Here is a 13,092-nt window from a genome sequence, read left to right on the forward strand (position 1 = left end):
GTCTGGGGTCAGGTCGTGAGTGGCAGTGGGTGGCTTGAGGCAGGAGCTCATCCACATCCCAGAGTGTGCACGGGAATTCTCCCGTCTCGATAATAAACAGAACGGGCTTCACTGCATCTCCTATAAATGACATATGAGGTTTGCAGTGAAGTGAAGGCTTAGGATTTATTATTAATGATTTTCACTGCAAACTCCTGGAAAGTGTCTTTAAACATCCCTGGACATCGTGTTCTGTCCTGCTCTTGGTGTATGATACAATAATTTAGGAAAGAGAGACCTGATAACTGTACTTAAAATGTGCTATAGCCGAGACCGGTAGCTTCCAGATCACTTCACAAAAGTGATGTGCAGTGGTATTACTAAGTAAAAAGGAACACACAAATTATTGGTCAGAAATTCATCTGTTGTTCATTATTCTGCATTAATTATAATACAATAAAATGTTGAAATGTGATTTGCTGCTAACTGCAATGAGGGCAAAGGAAAGCAAATTATTTCGGCAACATCCTTCTGTCTTTTATTGGGCACAAAGGAAGGAGTTACTGTGTGAGTTAAAATACGCTCTGTGGATTCAGTGGCCTTGTGAGTACGTATGACCTTCTCGTCTGTAGGCCTGGTCATAAAATTAAGGGTGGAAAGAAACAGTACTTAAAATCATGAGCTCTTGCTTGACAGCTTTTGCACGCTTAAACTCCATCACTTTCATTGCATCCTGTAAAATGATTTTAATATTTTTTTTTTAAATCTAAAAGTAGCAATTATTTTTTTTTTTTTTTTAATAGAAGTTTAGCGGGTGGCAGAGCCTCCAACAAACACAGCTGACTGCAAATCCTAAAAAAGTTCCCAGTATTAGGACAGTCCCTATTTCTGAGACGCAGTGCTTTGATATTTCACGTGGCACGGTTTTAAGGCAAAATCTAAGCAAGCTGGCACGACGTTGCCTGCCTGAGAAGCCCGCAGCGGGCGAGGAATAGCGGTAGCATCCCTGGGTTACGGACACGGAGGTTTGCCGGCAAAGGAGGACTCCAAGTTTTTCCCGTTCTCCCTGTACCCGATGTGAGGAGTGGGAATTTCGGCAGCTCCAGCTCACCCAGGCAGCCCTGCTCAGAAACCAGGTGAGCACGGCTGGCACCGCAGCCCTACAGAGGCAACGAACTGAAGGGATTTTTGGGGGGGAGGGAAGAAAAAAAAAACCACCCCAAACCCAACAAACACGTTCAATGTAAGGACTGTCGTCTTTGAAACTTGGGTTTTTTTTTTTTTTTTTTTTATTTTAAGCTGATGCTGCCTAGAAATAACCGCAGTCATGAGGCCTTGGTGGTTTTTTTCTGTGGTTTGGCAGGGAGTGTCTTTGGTAAAGGCAATTTACTTTCTCAGTGGTAATTAGCAGAACTGAAGTGGCAAATGCTTTCTGTGGTGCACCAACAGGATGTGCTGTTCCTTGTGTTTCTTGGTTTTTGATTTAATGAATATACTCCTGAAACATGCAGTCACCCTACTTGGGGTTAATTTAGGATATTCCTCGTAACGTGAAAAGTTTACTTTATTCTGATGCTGCTTAAGTTACGCAGTTGAAGCACACGAGCAGCACGAGGAACGGCTGCCTTATCTGTTCTCGGGTGGTTTTAATCCGCTGAATTTACTGTGCAGACCCTGGTGAGCAGATAATACCATGTTGCTTATTTAAATATGGTATGCTAATCTCCAAAGCTCTTACCTGGCTAGTTTAACATGTGCTTTCAAAGGATGGTACGTGATAATTCGTTACCATGATCAGGTTTAGTGAGGGTTATAGAAAATCTGGAATAAAAAAATTAATGGGTGAAGGCTAGATTCAGCAAAATATATTTCTTCCCCCTTTTTAGGAAGAAAGCTGTAATGAAAACTGTTTTATTACTACCCTGGAGAAAAGCATCACTTCTCTATTCTTACATTGAACGTCTCTTATTCGCCCACAAATTTTGTTGAGCAACAAGAATAATTTTGAATGTGTAGAAGGAAGTTTGGAGAGATAGGAGATGAAAGTAAAGTGAAGCTGCACCAAGGTTAGGAGGGAAGGAAATGGGTATGGTTAGAGAACGTGTGAAACAAAACAACAAGGCAAAAATACCAGTCTGATTTTTGTATTTCTCCCACATAGAAATAACTGTGCGGTAATGTTTAGCTCTTAATTAGGTCCTATAGAATTAAACTTGTATTTAAAATCCAAGAGTATTTGTATTTTCCTCTGGTTTTTGTTATCCATGAGAAGATCCTTAGACTTCCATGTTTATGAGCTTTTACCAACATAATTTAAGATGTATAATGTCATTAAAGTTACTACTTAACTATATGAAAAGAGCAAGATTTTAAGATTTACTTAGTTTTAAATATTGATTTATATTTTGGATACCGTTAAGATGTCAAAATGTGTTTCAATAAAACCTTTTTTAGCTAAAAGTTACATTTAAAAATGCTTATAAGAGCTTGATGTTATGCTTTTTGTAGGTTTAATTGCATCTAGTGAAATGCTGTTATTCATTGGCATTCATGCTTTTTAAGCAGCAGTCAGAGGAGTATACTTAAAGCTTGGTATATCTGTGGCTCTGTAGATCATATTTATATATAGCAGACTAAGTGCAATTGCAAAAGTAACCATACTACACAATTGCAATTCCAGCACAACGATACCTGGCTGCCCATTTATATCATATATAATGCTTTTTAATTTTTTGTTGCATAATCCACAAACGCGCTTATACGGATTGCTTGCCTTGTTGAAAAATCTGCTTTTTAAAATAGTGCTTGTCATATCATAATCTAGAAAACTGATGTTTTTGTAAGCTCAACTGCAGTATTAGCTATTTCATCCTGGAAAATACCAGGATGATTATAGATGATAAATGACATTTATGCACATGGCTGATTAACTGTCTCTGGCTCACTGTGCGAAGCAGTTGTACAATGATGTACTGGTCAATCTAGTGCACTGCTGGTTTTAATGGCACTGTCACTAATGGCAAAGCAAAGTCACCGTTTGCTTAAAGAGAGCTAGGCAATCGGGTCTCTCCCTTGTATGCTTTTTTGGTAATTGTATAAAAAATGATTTTCTGCTGGTTGCAGTCAAACACAAAGTCCCTTAAAGTTGAAAACGGAAATAATTTTTAAAAACCAGACTAGAAAGTGCATAAAATAACCTTTGACATGAATGTCTTGAAAAAAGCCAATTATTAAAGACTTTTGGTCTGATATTTTTGTGCACTTAGAGCATTTAGTTGCCCGTTTAGATGGAAATTCAGGAATGCATACATCTCAGCAGGAATTTCTTCTGGGAATTTACACGGCTTTTTATCATACATAATACTGTAACAGTTGCTCATACCTGCTGCATTACCCAGTTAAGCTATCGTTGAAAGTTCTTCACATGTTATAAAGATTTGAAATGTAAGTCAGACCGATTTTGGAATACGTGCAAGTGCAATCTCTGTTGGAAAGAGAGTTCGAAACACTTGTTAATTCAAAAAAAAAAAAAGCTAAATATAGTTGATCTGGTGCTTTTTTTTTTTTTTTTTTTTTTTTTTTTATTCTTGAAATGTGATGGAAATGCTTATAAAGCCCTGGTAACAGGAGACCTTATTAGAGCTTAGGTGGAATAACAAAATGCTGCAGAGGAGGGTGCTGCCTACTACTGAGGCATGTACATTTGTAAGCAGATACCTCTTCTACCAGTCTAACTTACTCTTAAAAAGTAACAGAGGAAGACCTAATTGCATTAGCAAGGGTTATGCTGTCAAAATTACTTCAGAAGTGTCTTTGATGGTTTTCTGTCCTTAGGACGTAGATTGGTAAGGATTTGTTAGAAGATAGCAAAGCTTTCTGTGTATTGTTCTCATTATTTTTATGCTATTGTGTAAAATGTTAAAATTTTTGTTATGTAGGATTTGTCCTGTGAATGAGGATGACCTTGACTTCCTTCTGGAATTAATAAGCGGGGAGGTACTCCCTTCAGCTGTGGAGAAAAACCTTTGAGGCCACAGAAAGAACGCTGCCTGGGTTGCCAGCAGTCCCTTTGGTAAGCGGTACAATTAGAAAAAATCCCTCTGTATACGCCGGTTTCCAGAATTGAAGTGGGAAACAGCTCTTTGTGCTGATGCACAACAGCAACAGAAAGTCAAATAGTCGATAGTAATTTCATGTCCAGAAACTGGGGAGAAGAAATAGTAATTACCTTTGTAGGAAAAAAAATATGTGTGAATGCATTGGTGTTTAATTCGTACTCGGTGTGTTTCGAGGAGGTCTTTTTCATATGAGCTACCGTGTCCACGTGAACGCAAGGGGACGGTGTCGTTGCAAGCGTGTCCGTATGAGTACGTACGCAAATGTACGCAAACGTACATTCCCGGCACAGTTCTCCGCGCTTAGGTGAGGAACTGGGAGACGGTGACGTGGCCTTGCTCTTTGTTGACTCCCTTTGATACCCAAAGGGAGGTGGGAGCTCCTACGGAAGCACTCCGGGAACGAGGCGGAGGAGTTTGGGTGGGAAAAATCAAGTACGGGGAGTGAATGTAAATCAGTGCTGCACCCTCCTAATACGATTTTTTCAGCCTCTTGGGAGGGTTAAGAGAAGATAGTGAATATTATTTGATTACGTTTTCTAGACAATATCCCACTGACTTTGTTTATTAGTCTTGGAATTTGATTTGTATTTATAACAAAGTGTCTAACCTGCTATCTTAGCACTTGATAGTCATTAAAATACAAACCACGTAAATTATCATAATAAATATTTACAGCTTATTGTCAATCCTATAATCAAAATGAGGTGAGCCAAAAAAATTCAACAGCTGTTTGTCTGCAAATGCCACCCTCCAGAAAAGCAGATTTCACATATAGACTTTGCCATAGGACGTATGTAGTGTTATTGAAAAAATTGTGCTCAAATGCCTTTGGTAGTGACTAATTTCTGACAAAATTCTTCTTTGAAAGGTGCTAAAATTATGTTAATGTTATTAGAGAAGAGTTTCTTTGTAATATTATATATAATGCTAATTGGCATAAGTTTTTTGGAGTGACAAAGGGGGGTCACCTGGGGAAATTTGGAGTTCGTTCTTTGTTTCCTTTGCTATTTGAAGCTTTACATACGAAAACTATAATTACTGACTTTCATTTTTTTATGTGCATGCAAGTTGCTCACCGCGGTGAACAAAAGCCATGAGAGTGGGTCCATAATTAAGTTTGGACTTAATTACGTTCCATGAGAAGCAAGGATGTGGCGGGCAGCTGGTACTGCCCAGGCTTTTTTGAACCATCCTTGGAAGTCTTACTGAAATTATAGCAGACGAGCAGCTATATCCTCGCACAGCGGGCTCAGTATCCAGTAACCAAACACAAAGAGAGGAGGCGGGGTGGGGGGAAAAGTCAAAAGTTTTCACTTTTTCATTCTTTCAGCCCGGATTTGGCACCCAGCCCCTACCACGCAGTTTCCCTCTGTCACGTGGTAGAAGCAAGGTCTTAGGCAGTTGCTCGCTTGGGGATCAGTACATATAAGATAACCTGTGGAAGAATGGTGATGTTGATGCCTAATTTTTATTTTTTTTTTTAATTTTATTTTGATTTCTGGAATGTGATGTCCATGTTAATAGTAAGCGGGTGTTGCTTGTGCCTTGCCGGTGCTGGAGTACGTACCAAAGAGAACACGGTGCAGCTAGGGTTTAAGAGTAAACCATCATCCAAAGATAAAACTGAATGTTCTTTACCATTTAAGAAAGGGGAAAGTCAAGTTCCAAAAGTAAGCAATTGTGAAATATTTCAGAAATATGATTTCTCAGTTTGCAGGAGCTATTTAGGACATATATCTGGGGCATTACTTGTTGTTAGATTTTCCTTTTCTTCTTTGAAGTCTGACTGTCTTAGCATTGCTCGTCAGAGATGATAAATAAATCTCTGTCTTACAAAACAAGGAAGTTACCACAGAATCTGCAGTACTTTTATTTTGCTTCTCCATCAAGTTGCCTGGAAGTGGACTCCCATCTTTCTAATAGAAAATGCCATTTTGTTTCATGTGTATGCTGTGCTATGCTTCATATTTGTCTTTCCCTATCCTGAAGTTTATTCAGTGAGGTTTGGGGGTAAAAGGTGACATAATAAAATAATTTATCTTTTTAGAAATGTTTAAGCTTTTTCTTTGAACCCCTGCAATATTGTTAAAAAAAAAAAAAAGTTTTGCTTCGAGAAGATAGTGACTGCTTGCAGCTGTTACATTGATCACTATTGTCCTTTTAAGAAGGAGTTCATTTTCTTCTCGACTTTGGGCTTTTTTAGGAAGAGGGGGCTGTGTTCTTACAGGAAAAGAAAAAGAGTGAATCTTTTCACTTCATATGTAGTGTAACTTCTGAGCTGCGCGGTACTTAAAATTTGATAACAAATTGAAAACTTTCAGTGCAACCTCCCGCTTCTTTTCTGCCTTGAAAGAACTTTTTAGTGACCTGATATGTACGCAGTCATCTTCAAAGTATGCTGTTATGATATGAAATAGCAAGTGTGCAATGGAAGAATTTCCCAAGAAGCTGAATTCTGCTGCTGCCTGAAGTAAGACTTTCATTTTACAACACAAAAGGTAATGTAAAACATATGAATATTATGATTGAAGTAAGTGAAGCAAACATCACTTTCAAAAACCTTTACTCATGTTTTTGACTGCAAATACAACTAAATGGAATTGTTTTGTGGAAGCAGTGAATAAAGTTGAATGCAGGTCATTAGGGTGGTAGGCTGGAGCTAAGATTTGATTTGGAAAGCTACTGCTTTTTTGTTTGAAAACAACATCAAAGCTACAGAAGTGCAACAGACATTAGTGCTTTTTGGAGACTACCATAAGAAGCCACATTTTTATTGGTGACGATGTGCTAAAATCCCTAGCTTTTGATTCACAGTATGATAGCAGTATAATTATCCTACGCTTCTTGCCGAGACCTCTGTACTTTATTGATCAGTGTTATGACTTGCTGTTTGCCACTGGGAGTTCCAGCATTAATCTCCTTGTTCAACACAGGAAAGTAACTAATACTTATCCGTAGCTGTTACACAGCATTAAATGTGTAGCATGTATAGTTCCTATATGCAATGTTGTATTCAATTACATGTTATGATAGGTCCTGATCTATGAAACGGAGCCTGCCTTAGTTTCTGGGAGCATGATTATGAGCTGTTGGCCAGCTGCGTTCACTGTGCTTTGGCTTCTGTAGCAATAAAAAATGTTCTTGCTGAAAGCAGGTCATGTATAATTTAGGTATTGGATTTTGTTTGCAATGACAATGTCACCAAGCTGCTTTGAATGTTGAAAGTTTTTTCATTAAAACAAAAAAAAGAGAGCGTTCTAAAATTCTGTATCATTGGAGTGATGACAGTAGATTGGGCTATAGATAACAGTAGACGCTTACTTTTCCACAAAGAACATAACTATTACTTGCCAAGAACTATTGTTCTTAGCACAGTGTTGCTTGCAGACAGTCTCCACACTTTGTCTACCAATTTTAAATTCAGAAATATTTTGGAACACAGGAGCCATTCAGATATTAGTTCCAGGCTTTTAGAAGCTGCAAATATTAGCTTAAAATTACTCCTCTCTCCCCTGTTCCTCCCTCTTGGTTAGGAAGTTAAATGAAAATTATGATTTTAAAACAAAGAACTGAAGAAATGAGTGGGTTTTTTTCTTCATGCTTTGAATATTTAGAATTTATATTTTTATTTTCTCTGATTCTAGGAACAGTACTTATTCTCATGCAATCCATCTCAGGAGCTAACTTTTTAAAGAACGTATATACCAAATGTTGTTATATAACGTGTAATAAATGCCATGAGATTTATCAACATTACAGATAAACTTTGTTTGGATATCAGAAGAATTTGTCTTGTCTTTTCTTGGGAGGGATGGCAGCCCCTACAACCACAGTTTCTTTTATATAATTAGAATTTCAAAGAATCAGGTGAGGTGTGTGGATTTACAGAGAAAGTTTGGGAAGGACCGGTTCCCAGCATAGGCAATAAGTAACATCTTTAAGGTCTTAAAAAAAAAAAAAAAAAAAAAAAAAAAAAAGCAGAGATACAGTAAATAAATAATGTTGCTTCCTTTAGAAGGAAAGTCTGCAAAGTGGAGACTCTAGGTATCCCTCTGCAATGTAAAGCGCTCTTTGTTGTGGGGAGCATCACCGCAGCGTGCCGCTGAAGGTGCTTATTCTATGGGATAAATTTTCCAACTCCACGAGGAAGATGGGCTTGATCATAGCAGGTGCCTCTCTAGCCTGAACCATATAAAAAATAAACAAACTGAAGCAGATTTTTTTTTTTTTTATAAGTAAGGCAGAAATAACTGCAGTAAATATTTTCAATTTCTTTGGATAATCCAAGTGGGGAAGCAATTCTAGAAGGGTTCGGAGGCACTGGAGTGATTGTTGGTGTTAACTGGTTCCCAGAAATATGTAATGTCAAGTTTGTGCACGACAAAAGCACATACATACAGGAAACCACAGATGCCATTTTCAAATGAGAATATGTATTAAAGACTGCCAGTTTATTCTTGACTCATACCATATGCTCTAGTTTTTGCTCAGATGTGCGAGTTATTTGTCATGCCTGGAGTAGTATTTTAGGAATCGATCTTCTTAATTTTAGATCACTGTTTTTAATCATCATTTTGGGAAAAATTGCTAAATAATATATGCTTTTGGTCTTAGATGAGCATTTGTGAGGGTGACGATAGCTTGTATACTGAGATTAGTGCACTGCTTCGGGAATTGGGTGCAGCGACCTTCTGCAGCAGCTCCCCTCGCTCCTCCTCAGCGAGATCCTTTTGACTCCTGGCTGCTCACTAATGCCTGTGGTCAACACCAAATATGTCCATTTTTGAAAACGACTGCTTTCTTGGGCTGTATCCCTGTCAAGGGAGGAGGTGCTTTCCCCACCCAGGTAAGCAGGCAAACCAAGGGCCATCCACAAGGTGGTAGCTCGTGTTGATCTTGGGAAAAGAGACTAAAGGAAAGGTTGGAGCAGAGGACTCCAAAGGCAAGATTATTCTAACTATTTTATTTTCCCGTGCTGCATGTCGGAGATGACGACTGGGGCTTCCCTCCATCCCGACAGGAATAGATTGAGTCTGCTTAGAGATGCAAAGGACTTCAGGCTCATCCTATCTGGGCATAGGGGACATAAATACAATTTTGTTTCCCAATTAAAGCTCTCAATTACATGCATTGTTGTATTTTCTAAATGCTCTTGTTGCTCTGCTGCACTCCTGTTCTCGAAGTAAAGGTCAGCCAATTACTTATGGAAACCACATAACCACAGACCAGACATTTCGGGGAACGGATAGTGAAGATGCAGTGGGTGATCGTCAGTTGCTAAATAGACAAACAAGAAGATAAAATACCACCTTTTAGTACTGAAAAGGTTATGTTAAACTCTGATCAGAAATTGTTTTTATTTTCCTGTCAGCCAGCAGACATGAAGTCATGTCTGCACCTGAGTATTTTGTTAATTAAATTAACCTTTTCTTCCATAACTTGCCCCTTTGTCAGTTCACCGAAAAGGCAGAAGCTGTCCTCTGCTACTTTTGATGCCGCCTTCTCTAGCTTTTTTCCTTCTTATTTGAACTTTTCTCATAGCCAGGCTCTCTTTTCCAGAAATTTAGCCCCGACACCTTTTGCTGGCTCTGTTGCTACCCGCCTGCTCTCTGCCATTGAATGCTGTTGGCAGAAAGCCCGGCGCAGATTCCTTTAATGTTTTTCAGCCTGCTTCAACTTTAGTTCAATCTATGTTCTTTGTCATTGTATCACACTTATAACATCTAAAGAAACAGAAATCTCCTTTGTAGGTAAGTTTTAAGGAAGCCTCCCTTTTTAAATGAGCCTTTTTTTTCCTCCTGCAGTCAAATTTTAAATCAACTTTCTAGAAGTTATGAGGCTTGACTGTGACATTACAAGGTCCATTTAGAAAGAACTCGATATAGTCTCTTATGTATATATTCCTTTAAATATATTCATGTTGTAACTGGAAAAAAGACTTGGCTTAATATTTCTGATTTGGTTTAAACCTTCAGGTTATTAAAGGTGCAATATAATTGTGGGTGACCACAACCGTTCTGCGCTGGCAGAGGGCTGCTGAAGGGGTGTCTCAGTAAACGGGAATGAGGGCAAGGGGTGTCGGTCTCCAGCAAGAAACGTCATGAAAGATAGTGAGAAATCAGATTTTCTGTGAAGGAGTCAAAGGTGCGAGTGGAAGAAAAGAAGTCCTTCTGGGGGCTGCAGTCTGAAGTTTTGCTAACTCTGCTGTCGGGTCTCTCTGACCATATTTGCGACAAAAATGTCAGGCTTGCATTAGGATATGCTGGTCCAGAGTATTGAAGTTTGTTTTTTTGAGTGAATGCATGTTTACAGACGTGTTTGTGTATTTTTTAGCACACTGCCTATCCTTACCCCAATTGTTTAGCAGCGTTAGACACGGTGAGAACATCTGGCATTATATATCATAAGACCGAGAGAAAAAAGGTTCCCAAGAACTGGTTTCTCATTTCACCTTGACGCATGCAAGCTAACATGATTTATATGTGTACAAAATGTAATTAGGAGTCTTAGCAGGTTTTAATACATCAAGAGAAGTTAGTTTAAAATAACTTGAACAATAATAGATGACTCAGGCTATTACTTAATATTTATTCTAACAGAGTCTTCCGTCATGTTGCCGGTTTTGTTTCTATTGCTTGATTTGCTCCTTTCTAGACTTAATTCTTCTTGATTTTTTGGTAATGCGGCATGGGCTTCTCTCTCCCCAAGCAACTGTTGTAGGCTGGTTGGATGAAACTTTCTGATAAAAGCGAAAATGTTTATTTTATTGCTTCCCTGGCTCATTTTTTGTTATCTGGTCCATTTTAGAGAGTGAGCATCTACAAGGTGACCGGTTTGCCCAGGAGCTTGTCTCCAGGACTGGCATCTATCAAGCGTGAGCGCCGCTGGTGTAGTGGTATCATGCAAGATTCCCATTCTTGCAACCCGGGTTCGATTCCCGGGCGGCGCATCAAAAAAAGACTCTGGTGGGTTAACTCTGGCTGGGTGCCCATCAAAGCCGCTCTATCAATCCCCCCCACCTTGGATCAGGGGAGAGAAAATATATTTAAGCCCTTGTAGGCTGAGATAAGGACTGGGAGAGAGCGCTCTCATGGGTTGAGATAAGGACTCTCGGAGAGATCACTCAACCAATTACTGTCACGGGCAAAACAGATTCCACTTGGGGAAAATTAACTTAATTTTTATTGCTAATCAACCAGAGCAGGGTAATGAGAAATAAAACCAAATCTCAAAACACCGTCCCTTCTTCCCGGGCACAGCTTCACTCCCAGATTCTCTACCTAACCCCCCCCAGCGGCGCAGGGGGATGGGGAATGGGGTTTTCATCACACGCTGTCTCTGCCGCTTCACCCTCTTTGGGGGCAGGACTCCTCACACTCTTCCCCTGCTCCAGCGTGGGGTCCCTCCCACGGGAGACAGTCTTCCACAAACTTCTCCAGCGTGGGTCCTTCCCACGGGCCGCAGTTCTTCACGAACTGCTCCAGCGTGGGTCCTTTCCACAGCGTGCAGTCCTTCAGGAGCACACTGCTCCAGCGTGGGCTTCCCACGGGGTCACAGCCTCCTTCGGGCACCCCCCTGCTCCGGCGTGGGGTCCTCCCCGGGCTGCCGGTGGAGATCTGCTCCACCGTGGAGCTCCATGGGCTGCAGGGGGACAGCCTGCCTCACCGTGGTCTTCCCCACGGGCTGCAGGGGAATCTCTGCTCCGGCGCCTGGAGCATCTCCTCCCCCTCCTTCTGCACTGCCCTGGGGGTCTGCAGGGCTGTTTCTCTTACAGGTTCTCACTCCTCTCTCCTGCTGCCGTTTCTGTGTGCCATGCAACTTTTTTTCCTTCTTAAATCTGTTATCCCAGAGGTGCTACCACTATCGCGGATTGGCTCAGCCTCGGCCGGCGACGGGTCCGTCTTGGAGCCAGCTGGAATTGGCTCTGTCGGATATAGGGAAAACTTCCAGCAGCTTGTCACAGAAGCCACCCCTGTAACCCCCCCCAGCTAAAACACAAACCCAATACAGCCTGGTCCACGAGCGGTGGTTTTTTGGGGAATGGAGGAAGCAGTTCTTCCAACGAGTCCTGCCCGTGCAGAGGAGAGGGAAACGTGAAATGCTGGTGTTAGGTGATGACGCAATGCTGGAGCTGCAGATGTCATTATGGGAATTAGCAGACACCAGAGACGAGCTCCTGGAAATAATTGTCTGTAGTAATACGTCTTCTCGTGCTGCAGTTTTGCACCACGTCTGGAAGTTCATTGCACATTGTACCACGTACTTGTTTAAAAAGTCTGCTCTAGTTTTCTAAGTCTGCAAACATTTCCTATTTCTGAAAGGAATTTTTTTGTCCACCTAACGTGAACTTGTGTCACTTAAAAAGAAATGTGGATCAGGTTTATACATGTTTACTTTAGTAGAATATACAATGCTCATATCAGTGTCTGAATTAACAATTACTCCAATGATATTTTGGAATGATTGTACAAAAGAACTTAAGTGCTACAGAATGACTTCAGAATTTGTAGTTATGTATTCTAAAAAAAAAGAGGGGGGGGATATTTAAATGCTTTTTGAAAGAGTGTAGCACCTATATAATGAGTCGACCTGTATATACATGTATTCTATACATTTATATCAGTGGAAAAAACACCAAACCAACCCACAGGAGTGAATTTTTGGGGGTACATTTTTTCCTTTCACTTCATAGCAATTGCAATGTGTGCTCTGAATTGTGATTAGGTTAAAAGCTGACCCATTTTTTTTATATCCTTGGCAAAGTAATATCTGTTATCACTTGTTTCACTCCACTATTGCTTTTTGTCAACATTTTTATACTTATCAAAGAGCACATCTTTGTATTGGAATATTATTAGTAAATCAGTATGACTCAAAGTCAAGAGGTTTCATTGTCTCTGTTACTCAGTGACTAGTATATCAACAACATAATTCCTTCAGAATGTTTACAGTTTTGATCTGGAGTGAGGATTCTTTAAAGAATACATTTTGCATC

The 13,092-nt window shown here is 40.1% G+C and overlaps 1 non-coding gene across 1 annotated transcript; it reads left to right on the forward strand.

Moving 5' to 3' along the window:
* The first annotated feature begins 10,975 nt into the window (after positions 1–10,975).
* TRNAG-CCC (transfer RNA glycine (anticodon CCC)) lies at positions 10,976–11,046 on the forward strand. The gene has a single exon. It is a non-coding gene; the product is annotated as a tRNA-Gly (tRNA).
* The last annotated feature ends 2,046 nt before the right edge of the window (positions 11,047–13,092 follow it).

This window comes from Harpia harpyja, chromosome 13 (assembly GCF_026419915.1).
Source record: "Harpia harpyja isolate bHarHar1 chromosome 13, bHarHar1 primary haplotype, whole genome shotgun sequence".
NCBI classification, from domain to species: domain Eukaryota; kingdom Metazoa; phylum Chordata; class Aves; order Accipitriformes; family Accipitridae; genus Harpia; species Harpia harpyja.